This window comes from Erpetoichthys calabaricus, chromosome 7 (genome assembly GCF_900747795.2).
Source record: "Erpetoichthys calabaricus chromosome 7, fErpCal1.3, whole genome shotgun sequence".
Classification (NCBI taxonomy): Eukaryota; Metazoa; Chordata; class Cladistia; order Polypteriformes; family Polypteridae; genus Erpetoichthys; species Erpetoichthys calabaricus.
In genome coordinates, this window is record NC_041400.2 from 10909031 (window position 1) to 10924826 (window position 15796).

General features: G+C 42.2%; 1 protein-coding gene across 3 annotated transcripts in view; it reads left to right on the forward strand.

The window, feature by feature from the left end:
- The window catches only part of dym (dymeclin), a 457039-nt gene that overhangs the window by 28718 nt on the left and 412525 nt on the right, over positions 1–15796 (forward strand). For 2 of the 3 annotated variants that reach the window (XM_051929783.1, XM_051929785.1), the window contains exon 1: positions 10998–11189. The exons of the other annotated variant lie outside the window; for it this stretch is intronic. The gene's annotated coding sequence lies outside the window, so the exon portion shown is untranslated. Of the gene's footprint in view, positions 1–10997; positions 11190–15796 lie in introns of those variants that run through there. 3 annotated transcript variants of the gene reach the window in all.

A 15796-nucleotide genomic window follows, 5' to 3' on the forward strand; every position in this document is an offset into this window, starting at 1 on the left:
TAGTAGGACAGGTAAAAAGTGAAAAGATGTAATAACTAGTAATTTACGATCACAGATTATCAATCAATAAAGCAACAAATTAAATCCAGGCACAGGTAGTTCTTCCTTTGCCAGCTTAAGAAGCTTAGCATATCAAGGCGGATATTATTACATTTTTTACTTAGCCATCATTGAGAGTATTGTGACCTCCTCTGTCACCATTTGGTTTCCTTCTGCCGCCTCTCCTTTTAAAACTCGGTTGCAGAGGTGATTTGCTCAGCTAAGAAAATCATTGGCTGTTATCTCCCAATATTAGAAGATCTGTTCATCGCCAGAGTGAAAAAGAGAGTAGGAATGATTGCAGCTGACTCCACTCGTCCCAGCAGCCATCTTTTTATTAATTCTTTTAGGGCTAATTATTTTTGCCCCCGTTTGGTCATAGGTCTGAATATTTTTCCAAAAAACTCAGTTTTCTAAAAGCACACAAAGCAATGATTTTGCACATAAATCAACACAAAAGACTTATTTATGACAAACGTCACTCTGTTTTATTCTCCATGATCCTCCACTGTATGTAAATTCGCATACTTATTAAATACCTGTTTGTGTCAGCACTCATAAGCCGAAAGGCACTTTCTGGGAAAGAAAAAAAAACAAAACAGCTTGAAGAAGTCGAGTGGCTGGTAATGCGTGATGTCCACCAGCACACCGGGTCGTTTGATGATTTCCAGTAGCCAGCTTGCCTCCCATGGGTCTATGTTTATGTAGTAGGTACATCAGCTACATGAGTGTATTCAGCACTACGATCAGCTTGGGGCCGAGTAGCTGATGTAGGTACTCATCTTTAGTTTTTTGACCTCCAGATCGTTTGCATCAAAATAGAAGTTCAATAAGTGTGTAGTCCTCCCAGGCAAGTGTTGCTTTAGGCGCGTCAGCTGCATGACCAATAGGGGACCAATTAGCTGATTCAGGTACCTGACTTTAGTTTTTGATTTCCAGATCTCTTGCATCAAAATCGGAGTTCGATAAGTCAGAGTCCGATTCAGCAATAATACACAAAAAATAAATAAATAAATAATACACACATAGTATTTAGCTTTATGCATTCACTTTGCTCTCTCAGCTGATGTTGATGCTATTCTAGATGTTGTTTACTCTCTACTGCACACGCACATGCAGGGTTTACAATGTCAAGTCAACGAGTCTAACAGTCCTCCTAACAAAGAGGGTCTACCTATAACGTAATGGTGAGTTTCATTAATGTTTGCAGCTTTCTTCTTGCCCTCTGCCACTGAATGTCGACTTTAGTAGACATCAGCCCTCAACTGCTCGTGTTGACAAAAGTTGACATCCGCCCTAAAAGAATTAAATTGCCATCACAGAGGAGGTAGAGCTCTATTGTGACCGGTACTACACTCCATCTGTTCAGCTTCGTTCCTCGATGTATTCAAATCCTAAACAAACTTACAAAGGGTTACTCCTAACTGTTTTTGCAGCATATAAGTGGTAACTGTGCTGTTAGTGTATTCATAAATACTTCATATTTATTCAAATTGTAGTATTTTTATGTATTATTTCGTATAGTTTTTCTCATTATTGATTTAGCTTATTGAAGTTTACAAATGTTTTGTTCAAGAAATTGTATTTGTGTAGTGGTTTGCACAGAGTTAGGTTAATGGTGTGTTGTAATTGTGCTGTTTTGTGTTGATAATGTCCTGTATTTCATGTTTGCGCCTAACCAAATTCGATTCTGGTATGTTTCACATGCTACCAATGGCTAACTGAACCGACTGCAATATGCAAGCTTTCGAGGCAACTGAGGTCCCTTCTTCATAAAAGGTGTCATTTTGCTTGACTCCTCACTGCATCCATAATGGATAACATGGTACATCACCCTACTACTGCAGACATGCTAGCAATAAAGTGATTCTGATTCTGAATATTAAAGATCACAGAGTAAAGTTATTTTCTTCAATCAATTTGACAGATATTCACAGAAGAGATGGGTCTTCAGTTGCTTCTTAAGTACAATGAGGGAGTCAGAAGTTCGGATGAAGTTGGGCAGCCTGTTACACCAACTAGGAGTTACACATGAAAAGAGTCTGGATTGAGACTTGATACCACACAGAGGTGGCATTGCCAGACGCTGTTCCCTGGTAGACCTGAGTGGGGGAGAAGAAGCAGTGAACCTCACCAATGTCTTCCTTTATGCAGGTGCTGACCCATTGATTACTCTGTAGGCCAGCATCAGGGATTTGAACTTAATGTTTGCAGCTACAGGGAGCCAATGAAGTGACTTGAAGAGAGGAATGACATGTACCCGTACTAAAAACAAGTTAAAAACAAGACGGGCCATTGGTTTTTGGACCATTTGCAACAACTCGATAGCAAATGTGGGTACACCTGCCAGGAGTGAGTTGCAGTACTCCAGACATGACAAGACTAAACCATTGACCAGAGTGCTGCATACTCTGCCAGATAAGGTCTGATTTTGTGGGTGTTGTACAGTGTGGACCTGCATAGACAAAAAACAGTAGAAATGTGGTCAGAAAAAGATAGCTGCTCATCAGTCACCACCCCAAGGTTGTGTACTCACCTGGCAGTTGTTAGCGACAGTTGAGCCAAGCTGTACAGTGACGGGCAGTTGAAGAGACTGGCTGGCCGGGATCAGAAGAAGCTCGGTTTTTATCAGGTTGAGCTGTAGATGGTGGTCTTTAATCCAGGTTGAGATATCAGTAAGATATGCAGAGGCTAGTGTGGAAGATGAATGTTCTCCTCGCTCCTTTGTACAAATGCATGTCTAAGAAGGTAGCTTTATGAAACCATTCAGCATGCTTTGCTGAGCAAACAGAAAAAAAATATTTTTTCTAAATGACTCAAGGTTAAAGCATTCCACACATGAGTCTGCCTTATCACGTTTTCCCCTAGCTTACATTTAAACGCCATAACACGGGAGCCAAGAAGATCAGCTCACACAGGGGCGTTTTAGAAACTCAAGGATTTTGTAAAATAAATTTGTCAACTGTTGCATCTCATAATGATATTAAATCACGCATTCTAGGGGTATAAAAACGTGCCCCACCCAATAAACAGGGTTCAGAAGAGCCCTGACGCTGTCATGTAATTTTGATTACCTGCTCTTCTGAAACTCTACTCACTGTGATGCTGCAAAATAAAGCTGCTATATAACCACACCTGCTGTCATGTCTGAAGTCTTCGTCCACACTAGCTGATATCATGTTGTCCTCAGGTGGGAATGACAGGTACAGCTGTGTATCAGCAACATAGCACTGATAAGAAAACCCATGGAACTGGATGATGTAGCCCAGTGAGGTGGTGTACAGAAAGAAAAATAGAGGACCCAGCACCGGTCCTTGGGGTTCACTTGTGCATGTCTGATGTACTCTAGGATCAGCCCCGAGATGTAGGAGTCAAACCATCTGAGAGGAGTCCCAGTGTTGCCAGTGTCAGAGTGGGTGGCAAGAAGGATGTCGTGGTTGACAGTTGAAGGTAGAGGAGAGGTCTAGAAGGATCAGGATCAACAAAATGTTGGTAGATCTAGCAAATCGTAGCTGGTCGACCCCCATCAGTAGAGCCGTCTCAGACGAGTGGTTCCTCTTGAAGCTGGAGTGGTTGGTATCAAGCAATCCATTCTTAGCGTTGACGGTGGCAGAAGAAAAGGATACAAGGAGGGATTGGTATTTCGCCAGGTGTGCTTCAGCTTTTGATTTCTTCTATTTCCTTTCGGCTGTCTGGAGCTCAGTATGTTGATTGTTGAGTGCTTCAGAAAGCCAGGGACAGGAGGGTCTTTCATGCGCAGGTCTCTCTCAAAACAGATGCCTAGAAACCCAGAGGTTACTCACCTATAAGTCTTCTTTGACTGACCTCTAAGCTTCAGTCACTCCACCTCCACACACTCATACCATCTTCACCTGTTTCTCCTCAGCAAAGAAAACCTGATTATACCTTTTGATTGTGAAATCTATCCCAAGGTGTTTTGCAGGTACATTACTAGTATCGTCTTCTTTACAGAATTGGAGTACAGGCCTCTTAAGGGAATTGTTCAGATTCAAACCGAAACAAAGCTGCAAATTGGACTGGAGGTCTTGTGGTGCCTTAGGGAGGAACCACGGGGCATACACTTCATGTTGAGCTTTACATAGTGAATGCAGTCCTAAGGGGCTTTAAAGCCACAGATTATTGTCTCAGTTTTATAGTTGTAGTCCTAGAATGCTAAGTGACTTCATTGGGGGCTTCACAATGAGTCTGCGGTGATGATTGAGATGTTGCCCTTGTAACTTAGGAGATGGAGACTGGAGCAGGACATTGTGTGATTTAAAATCAGATGCCTTAGGGACTTGGTCACAGTGCATAAACTTAATATAAAACCCTCACACAGGCTGCCGTCCTAAGGGGCTTAGAGAGGCCAAGGGGAATCGACTTTTATTTATAACTGCAGCAGCTAGCAAGCTAAGTAGCACATGCAGGGTCTCACAGGGAGTCGGTGATGGCAGTGACACCTCTGTTCTGCTAGCTAACTGGGTGAAAAGACAAAGTCAAATGCAAAAAAGAGTTGAAAACCAGGACGTCAGACACACTGCTACTAAAGACAAAAATTATGCATTTTCAATCCCAACACTTAATGAGAAAGCATCAAAACGTCTTACACACTTGGGCACTTTTTCTTTCATGACCTGTGCACTTTTTACTTCTTTCTTGTTTTTTAAAATTGTACTGATTGTTGATTTAGCCGTATCGTATTCAGCACTTTGGGCTCCTACACTTTTTCCAATATCTTGCTTGGAAAGGATTTCTTTCATAACGTCTAAGACTGGGGTGTCGAGATCTGGTCCTGGAGGGCCGCAGTGGCTACAGGTTTTCATTCTAGCCATCTTCTTCATTAGTGACCAGTTTTTCCTGTTAATTAACTTCTTTTGCTTTAATTTTAATTAACTTGACTCAGGCCCCTTAGTTATAATAGCGAGACACAAAACAAGCCTCCACATGACCAGCTCACCTGTGCCCATCTCATACAATGTCTGAAAATAAAGAAAGGTGGAGGTCTCAGTAAGGTTGATCTCTCAGCTCACCATAACACTTTGACGATGTTCTTAGAAAAAATAGAAAATCAACCGTTTTGGAAATGTCTGCTGTGGCAGAATGAGTGCAACAACAGGCTGTGGAATTAAATAATGGGTTTAATTACCAGTAAGAATTGGCTCCTCATTAAGAACCTGGTTGGAGTGAAATTGGTTGGAGTCTAAAGCCCCAATTTATCTGGTCATCCATTGGCTCGTCTCACATCTCATTTCTGTTTGGCTGTCATTTAATGAAGAAAAGAATCAATTTAGAGGACTAAATCCTTAAAAACAGGTCTACTAAAATGAAGGGAAAAGAAGTTAATTAGCAGTGAAACATGGTCACTGATTAGGAAAAGGGTGAGAATGAAAACCAGCAGCCACTGCAGCCTTCCAGGCTCGGAGTTCAACATCTGTGGTCTAAGACAGGGGTCTCCAACCTTTTTTCCCTCTGAGAGCTGCTTTTCCAAAATGAAAATGGCCAAGAGCTACTCATGTTTTCTAACGTTTATTCTCATAGCTTATTTCAACCCAAACAAACTGAATAAGCTTGTTTTGCCTGAACATTTACAAAAAGTTGGTGTCCACAACTCACATTTTGCATTAAAACATCACAAAAAAAATATTTAGTTCACCTGCAAATGCATTTTCTAGTGTATCTCATACTATTGAATTAAAACATTAATTCTGTCAAAACAAAACAATGCAATTCCAAATCCACAGATATGATTTATTATTTTGTCACGTCACTGTGTCACTTTATTCACATGTCCAGTCGTATGTGTGATGTGTTGTTCAGTTAGTCAGATGACTGGCACTGCATGCTGTCAACAAGAGAGGCAGGTGTCTGGTGGAGTCTCTGAGGTTCACTCTTCTGGAGTCATTTCAATGTTCGTCTGTCAGTCTTGTTCTGAACTTTGACTTCATGACATTCATGTCAGACTCACTGAGGTATGGAGACCCAAACAAAGCAGACATTTTCAGAGCTGCTTGGTGAAGATTCTTATAGTTATCTCGCTCTACTAAGCTCCAGAAATGCTGAGAATGCTGTTGAGACTTTAACTGCACATTATTTTGAAGGTTTACTAATATATAATAAATAAAATCCAATGTCTCTCTGTCTGTCCGCTTTTCATGACAGAACTACTTAACGGATTTAAATTGTTTTTTTTTCTATAATTTGCTTGAACATTCCGGTTGATTTTGCGACTTCTCTCGTTTCGCCATGTATCAGAGTTCGCTTGTGGTACCAATGTATTTGCGCAAATCCGAGATTCATGCAGCGGGCCGAGGGGTGGTGGCCTTCCTCACTCACTCGCCAGCTTCGGGGCGTCATGTTCCTTAACTCCGCTTAGCTAGCGAACGAGAGAACAATTGAATTCAACTTTCTTTGATATTTAAAATTAAGTGTTACTTAGGTCTTGATGAGTTTGAGTCCAGATATTCTCTTAAGTGTATGTCACATTGAAAAGATAGATTGCAATTCAGATTGTGGATTATGATTTTGTGTTAAAAGGATCGTGATATGATTTTTTTGGAAAGATCGCCCACCCCTAATTTGACTAATCAAGTTTTTAGATTTATGTAGGATTCATTAGCCCTTTGGTGAGCTACTTGGAAAGTAGCCAACAGAAAGTGTTGGAGACCCCTGGTCTATGATGACTAATTTTCTTCCTCTTATTTTGTTTTCAGACCTAGAAGTTAGGTAAATCGATGATCTTGAATTGGCCCTAGTATATGGTTGGTGTGTGTGTGTGTTTGCCCTGTGATGGAATGGCGCCCTGTCCAGAGTTTGTTCCTGCCTTGCACCCAGTCCAAGCTGGGATAGTCTCCAGCAACCAACCTTGCTGACCAGTTCTGGACTAAGTGAAAGTGACAGTGCAGGTCGGCTCTACACTACTGGTTGCATCCTTTGAACCTCTTGAACCCGCTACCGCCTACTGTCTGGAATATCATGAAGAAGAAAGAACACTGGTGAGCTCAGTAATCACAAAGAGTCTGCTAGGCCAAGGAGGACCTCCAATGCTGATGACAGAAGAATCCTCACTCTGGTAAAAAAAAAGCCCCCAACGTCTGTCCGACAGATCAGAAATGGTCTTCAGGAGGCTGAGTTGTGTGCGTCACAGACGACTATCAGCAGAAGACTTCATGAACAGAAATACACTGGCCACACTGCAAGATGCAGACCATTAGTGAGCCACAAAAACAGGATGGCCAGATTACAGTTTTCGAAAAAGTCTTGTGGACAGACGAGACAAAGTTGAACCTCATCAGAGTGATGGCAAAGAGCAAAGTATGGAGAAGGAACTGCCTGAGATTTAAAGATTTAAACACCTCATCTGTTAAACATGGAGGTGGGAGTGTTATGGTTTGGGCATGTATGGCTGCCACAGGTCCTGGTACACTTCTTTACATTGATGATGGAATTGCTGATGTCAGCGGCACAATGAATTCTGAGCAGTGCAGAGAAACATCTGATCTGCTCAAGGTCCAGTCAGTGCCTCCAAATACAGTGTGCAGCATGATACACATGCTGCTGAGGTAACACAGGAGTTTTACAAAATTGAAAAATGGAAAAATTCTTGAGTGGCCAAGCCAGTCACCAGATTTCAATCCAACTGAGCAGGCCTTCCATATGCTGGAGAGAAAACTTAATGGGACAAGCCCCCCATAACAACCAGGAGCTTAAGATGGCTGCATGAGAGGCTTAAGTACCATAAAAAACGTAAAGCAGTTACACTAACCTGCTTACTAGGAGTAATACCTCAAAGATTGAGTAAGCAGAAACCTAACCAATATTTTATGTATTAAAAAATAAATCAATCAATTAAATAAATTAGAGACCTGCATTAGAGGTTTGGCAGAGCATCCCCAGTGAAGACCGTCAGCACCTGGTGATGTCTGTGAATCGCAGACTTCAAGCAGTCATGGCATGTGAGGGATATGCAACAAAGTCCTAAATATGACGCCTTTAATAGACCTGCCATTGCTGTGTGGCAAACATTATGGTGCCCTGAAATGAAGGGGGGGACCATGTTGAGAAAGTGCTGTTTGACGAAATGTATGCAAATCCCCTTAACTGAAAGTCCGCAATGCGCACTTTAATCGCATCTGAATTGTTGGATTTGTAATTTTAAATTGTGGAGTAGAGGGCAATTCCAGGAAAAATGTGTCTTTGTTGTAAATATTATGGAGGGCACGGTATGTGATCAATTATTTCATCCATCCATCCATCTATTTTCCAACCCGCTGAATCCAAACACAGGGTCACGGGGGTCTGCTGGAGCCAATCCCAGCCAACACAGGGCACAAGGCAGGGAACCAATCCTGGGCAGGGTGCCAACCCACCGCAGGACACACACAAACACACCCACACACCAAGCACACACTAGGGCCAATTTAGAATCGCCAATCCACCTAACCTGCATGTCTTTGGACTGTGGGAGGAAACCGAAGCGCCCGGAGGAAACCCACGCAGACACGGGGAGAACACGCAGGGAGGACCCGGGAAGCGAACCCAGGTCCCCAGATCTCCCAACTGCGAGGCAGTAGCGCTACCCACTGCGCCACCGTGCCGCCCGTGATCAATTATTTTATATTTGTTATTAATTTAGACCACTTTGCAGATGTTATGCTAAGGGGAATGAGATGAAAAAGGATCAGTAGAAAGTCAGTAGCAAAGATCACATCCAGTAATTAGATAGATCAAGCGGCAAAACCATTGACGAGAATCAAAGAACCTCAGTCGATAAAGGAGAGCAAAGGAGGTGGTTGACAAAGTATTTTTTGAAATGCAGAGAGTATGGGTGTTATCTACAATATTAGATACAGATGTGTCATAACTGGTGATCTTTTATCTTGTCCCCTCCATGATATCACAAGCAAAACACTGAAGGTCTGCTAAGAAATGGCTGCATCTGTAAGAGATCCAAAATAGTGACACAATGGTAAAAATAAACATGGAAATATCATTGCATGAAGTCATAACTAGAAAACAGCTTCAGAGATAAATTCCTTGAATTCAGCCAAGAGTACACAAAACACAAATAATTGCATAAATAGATAAACTCTGAGAACTGTGTCGACAAGCACCAGACACTGTTCACTACCTGTGGAACACCAACCCTACAGTGAAGCACAGTGGTGGCAGCATCATGCTATGATGGAGGTGCTTCTTGGCATGGACAGCAAGATTGGTTAGAACTGAGAGAAGGATGAACGCAATGTAAGAGATGGCCAGAAGCCCAACCTGGCCGGAACACCCAAGAAGTGGAAGGACTGGGGAAGGCAGCCTCTTTAAGGCACTGCTTCCCCCTGAACGCTAGATGGCAGTTCCCCTGAAAAAAGCTCCCCACATGGGACTTGGAGTTCTTTATCTCAGCCCTGTTGGATACTGTAGGCGCCTCAAGGGGGTGCTATAAAAATGGAGGAGCCATGTGGCATAGAGTTTCCACCTAAACCAGAAGTTCTTACAGATCACTTGGGTGGAAGAACTTAAGCACTTCCAGGTTAGACACTATAAAAAGACTTGCCAGCCTCACAGCGACGAGCCAGAGTTGGGAGGTGGAGGACAAAGCTTGGGAGGAGGAGGAGGAAGAGGAGAAGGAGGAGAGAAAAAAGAAATTACTGTGTGTCATATTATTTGGTGTTTTTGTACTGTGTTGTGAAGTTGGGAGCAACAGAAATGCTTCCTCACTGTAGAATAAAACGTGTGCTGTGTTGAACTTGTGTCTTAGCCCGTATTTGTCGGTGTTTGGGGAGCGTTATGCCCCCTGGTGGTCCACAACAGCCAAATACAGAGAGGTCTGAATTGAAAACCTGCTCCATGGTGCACCAACCTCAGAATGAGGCAATGGTTTACCTTTCAGTATGACAATGACATGAAGCATACAGCAGAGTCCACATGGAGTGGCTTCAGGAAAAAAAAATCTCTGACAGTCCTTGAGTGGCCCAGTCAAAGCCCAGACATAAAAAATACAGTACATTAGGTGAAGAGACCTGAGTATGGCTGTTTACAGACACTTTTCATTCAGTTTAACAGGGTATGAGAGGATCAGTCAGGAAGAATGGGAGAAAGTGCCTAAATCCAGGAGTGCAAAGCTTGTAGAGACTCACCAAGGCTGGAATTGCTGCCAAATGAGCTTCTACAAAGTACTAATTTAAAGGTCTGAATACTTTTATGAATGAAAGATTTCAGTTTTTGATTTGGAATACATTTGCAAAAATTTCTGAAAACATGTTTTAACTTTGTCATAATGGGTTATCAAGCAGAGGTGTAGCTAGGGCTTTCAGCGCCCGGGGACAACTGAAGATTTTTGCGCCCCCTCCTGTTTGCCAAAATGCAATGGGGAAGGGAAATTTGGCGCCCCCTGGGTGCTGCACCCGGGGACAGATGTTCCCCCCTCCCCCCTCCCCAGCTACGCCACTGTTATCAAATGTAGATGATGGGCTAAAATGGCAAATGTTTCCATTTCAATTGAAATCTACAATCATATAAAGTGTGCATAAAGTGAAGGGGTCTGAATACTTTCTGAATCCAGTGAACATACATATGATAGATATTATGTATATGATTTATTTATTGTATGGTAGTTTTGTCAACTGTTCTGATGATACATACTGTATAAGTAACAATTTAATTATACTGCGTATAAATGACAATAAACTATACTGGATTCGAGGCAACAAAGCAGGCCAACCTAAGAATATTTTCGTTTTTTATTTAGTTTCACTTCCACTAGACCACAGTTATTATGCAATTCTAAAATCGACGTTTAAAAGAAAGACAGAAAATAAAGAATTTTCCTATTACTAAAGTTGTTTTATTCTAACCGTTTACTGGCGCGCACCAGAGTGAATGGAAACCTCCAAGTAGCCGCCTGTGTATCGAAATATTAACTACAACTCCCGGCAGCCTCTACTTCTTTTCCGCTTCCCATTGACCCACTGCAGGCGGAAAGCTGGTTGGCGACGTGGAAACATGGAGGCGTGAAAGCTAGTATGTATTAAATTAGAATAATAATGTTAGTCGTTTAAACGTCAAGAAAAGAACATTGCATTTTATAGGATTAACGGCGCGTTTAGGACTCTTACCTCGGAAGAAACAGTTACAATAAAGAGACGCAAGGAAAGGTAAGTGCATTGAGATTAAGGAAAAAAGGTATTGAGAGGTGTGTGTTTGCTGTGTGTTAACTGATTTTAGCTTATCTGATCAGAATCTTCAGTGGTCACTGCATTGATGAGACCTGCACTGTTGTGTCATGGTCGCCCTCAATAAATCCTAGGTTGTGTAAAGTGTTAAGAAGAAGAAGAATCGCAGAATTAAAAAAATAAAAACGATGTAAGGTGGTTTGTGGTTGCCGCGCTCATTTGTATCCTGCCTATGCGGATGCAAGTTCACTTTGAAGCGCAAACGAGTAGCGTTCTGGCGGATAGTGTCGTGGGACAAACTTGGATGTTATGGCTTATTAATCCGTGTATCCATTCCTCATGTCCTGTTGTATTTCTCTGGAAACTGGTGCAAAAACCGATCTGTACTAACTGTGCACATTTCAGAGGAGACGGTTTGGGGTCAATTTCTGCACGAACCGATGAACTTGGAAAAGAGGAGCGCCTGTCATGGAGTTAGCAGCCTTTTAGTGTCTTGTCAGATTGATCCCTAAAAGACTGGATGTTAATGGTCCAGTCAGTATCTCTGTGGAGCTGGTGTGCTTGTCATGTCTGCATCAGCGTAATGTACGAATGTACTCTTTGCCTAACATAGACGGCCAGATACATTTTAGGTTACTTAGAGCAGGGGTAGGCAACGTCGGTCCTGGAGTGCCACAGTATGTGCAGGTTTTTGTTCCAACCCAGTTCCTTAACGAGAACTCAATTATTGCTGATGAAGCACATATTGCTTAAGTGACATTTTAATGCTTCATTTTAGTGGTCTCGCTTGTTAAGGTTCTCCAACCTTAATTACTTATTTCAATCTTAAACTGCTGCATTCAGTGTTTTAATTGCTCCTTATTAGCAATAAGATGTAAAAGACAAAGCAGCCAGCAGTTCTCCAGCTAGCTTTTTTCCAATTACATCTGTGTGTGTTCATCATGCACGGTTTGATTTAATAAAACACTTAATAGAAAAATGTGACAGACTGAAAATGATCTGTTTTAGGCTTCAAATCATTTGGATGATATCCTTGGAAAGGAAAAAAATCTGCGATATAAAAGCCTTACATTGCACAGACTAACAAGCCATAAAATTAAATAAGGTCTGAGATTGGCAATGATTGGTTTCTAATTAAGCAATTGGGTTGAATGAAAACCTGTAGCCACTGCGGCTCACCAGGACCGACATTGCCTACCCCTGTTTTACATCTTATTGCTAATAAGGAGCAATTAAAACACTGAATGCAGCAGTTTAAGATTGAAATAAGCAATTAAGGTTGGAGAACCTTAACAAGCGAGACCACTAAAATGAAGCATTAAAATGTCACTTAAGCAATATGTGCTTCATCAGCAATAATTGAGTTCTCGTTAAGGAACTGGGTTGGAACAAAAACCTGCACATACTGTGGCACTCCAGGACCGACGTTGCCTACCCCTGACTTAGAGAATGTAAGTAAGCCCAATGTGGATGTGTACATACATGCATGATTAGGTCTTATGATGGAGTGGTCAACTTTCCTTTTAATTCGTTCCCGTTTGCATCTGATGCCGTGTACTGCACTTCATAAACACAATGAGATAGGATTAGTGTAAGAGCCATTTGTTAGTTAGTTTATGTTAAATTGATATTTTCTTAGTTAACAGGTATGTCAGTATATTAGTGCATAGTCAATGGGAGGGACTGTTATAACCCCCACAGGCTAAATTATAAATGGAATATAATAATTATTTTTTGTCCCACTGACATCAGCCCCTTTTTTTTTTGTTGTTCTTTATTTCACCTTATACAATTTCTTGTATTGGGAATTTGTTAGTTTTCGCATGCCCCTTGGAGTCAGAGCACAGGGTCAGCCATTGTACAGCGCCCCTGGAGCAATTGCAGGTTAAGGGTCTTGCTCAAGGGCCCAGCAGAGTAGGATCTCTTTTGGCAGTGATGGGGATTCGAACCGGCAACCTTCTGGATACCAGCACAGATCCTTAGCCTCAGAGCCACCACTTTGCTTTTATGGTCCGCCTTGATGTTAATAAGGCATGGAAGGCAAACCGTTTCAAACCGTATGTACAGAATACTAAAGTTTGCCATAGAGAAATAATACAACCTTTAAGTGCCGGAAGTAACTGAAGTTAAGATTGTAATGAAACAGAGAAGCCTTTTCTACGTGTGTAATAACTTTCTTCTGAATGTTTGTGTTTTGTTCCTTTTTAAATTTTTGCTAACCCTTTTAAAACAAACTTTTTGAAATGAGAGATTTCTTTGTTTGTTTGATTTCATGCCGGGTCCTACCTTGCTAACTCAGTTGCTACTCAATTTTGGGAAACCTAGAAAAGACGCAGCTACAATTAGATTTAACAAACTATTAATCCCAAGGGGAAATTCAGATGCATACAGCAGCAGAAACTTAAAAAAAAATAAGGATACATTCTCACAGAACAGACAATACAAGTAAATAATAAATAAGTGTGCATTGCACAGAAGTTTCAAAACTAACTGAAAGAGTGCGTTGGGAGGATCCATTGAATTGCCTGATAGCAGTGGGCAGAAGAGAGTCACCCAGACAGAAAATAATTTTCCTTTTACTAAAGTTGCTTGATTCGAAATTTTTGATGAATTGAAGGCACACCAATGGCTTCCACTGCATTGGAATTTAGACAACATCTCTGGCCCCAGAGGTGCACACTGTGGTGGAATGAGCCTGTAGCTAAAAGTGTTCCAAGAGAGCACCTCCTGCAGGGGATTTTTCTCGCTGGCATCCAGTCCTCTATTCCAAAATAGCTTCCAGTTTGTCCAGTGTTCTCCCTGTGATGGAGTAGGCTTTCCTGCAAAGTTTGGAGCTCAGGTTGCATCCCTAGGAGACTGCGACGTACAACAACAGGCCGGCTACTATGGACTAATAGAACATCTCCGGCATGCGTGCTGTATACATTGAAAGACCTGAGTCTCCTTAGCAAGTCCAGTCTGCTGTGGCTCTTCTTGTATAGTGCCACTGTGTGGTCAGACCAGTCTGATTTGTTGTTCATGTAAACCCCCAGGTACTTGTAGCTCTGCACCACTTCCACGTCCTCCCCTGGATGGTGTCTGTTCTCAGAGTTTCCTTGGAAGTCCACCACCATCTCTTTCATCTCGCTGATATTGACTTGCAGGTTGTTGTCCCTGCACTTCAAGATAAAGTCCTCCACAGCCTTCCCGTCCTCTGACTCGTCTCCATTATTAATGCAACTTATGATGGAGGAGTCATCTGAAAATTTCTGTAGGTGACAAGCGCTGGTATTGTGTTGGAAGTCTGTTGTGTAGAGGCATAAACAGGAAGGGAGACAGGACGGTTACCTGTGGTGCTCCAGTATTACACACTGTCATTTCCAACATACAGTCCTTCAGCCTCACAAACTGCTCTCTGTTGATCAGGTAGTCCCCGATCCAGGAGATTGTTGGGGTAGCTCTGACCTTTTTCCCTAGTTAATGAGGCAGAATGGTGTTGAAGGCACTGGAAAAATCAAAGAACATTGTCCCAAATGGGAGTAGGCTCCGTGGAGCATGTAGATCAAACTGTCCTCCACACCGATGTGTGTCTGCCAGGCAAACTGCAGAAGATCCAGATGTTCTGAAACTAGGGGTCGTAGCTGTTTTAGGACCACCTTCCCCAAGGTCTTTATGATGTATGAAGTAAGATGATGTTCGTAAAGTAAAGGAGAAACTTGAATAAGCAAGGGTTTTGAATACAACGCTTATAAAGAAGCATTTGCCCTTTAATGACTTTTCCATGTTTTGTTCTTTACATCTAGGGCTGTGGTGTTGGTACACAAAACCTTTGACTCCAGTCCCTCAATTTATGGTACCAGCAACTCCGACTGCTCCATTTGTAATTTAACTCTTTCGGGGCGGATGTCGACTTTTGTCGAAATTCAGAAGTAGTGGACGGTAATCAGACATAAACGCCAACAAAACCGCCGTTATGTTTTAGTTTGACTCTTTGCTAGAAGGAAAGTTAGCTTTGTTGAATTGACCTCAATAATCTGCGCATGCGTGAGTAGCGAAGAGCAAACAACCTCTAAAATGGCATTGACACCTGGCGAGAGACCAAAGCAAACGTACAAAGCAAAATACACAGTGGAAAACATTTTGTGTATTATCGCCAAATCGGACTCTGACTTGTCCAGCTCCGACTTTGATGTAAGTGGTCTGAAGATAAAGATTGAAAACAAAAGTGAGGTACCGACTTCAGCAAATCGGTACCCAGCTGATCGTTGTGCTGAATATGCTTGTGTAGCCGATTCGTCCACGGCGACGTTCGCCTTGGAGGACTGCCACTTACGATGACAAGAAGTACAAACCAGATTGTGTTGCACTGCCATGCGAAGACAGGCCAGGCAGCCAGCCCTCCACGCATTCCTACCAGCCATCGAGCTGCCCTACACAGCCATCAGAGACGCTGAACAGGCGTCGACAGCAGCCACACCAACAGACGTTTTACGTTGATTTACATGGGAAACCTTTGCTTTGTGTGCTTTTCAGAAAACCGAGTTGCCTGCAAAAAATATTCAGCCCTCAAAGATTTAAGCCAATATATTGTAACAGTTTAAAAGTTTAAG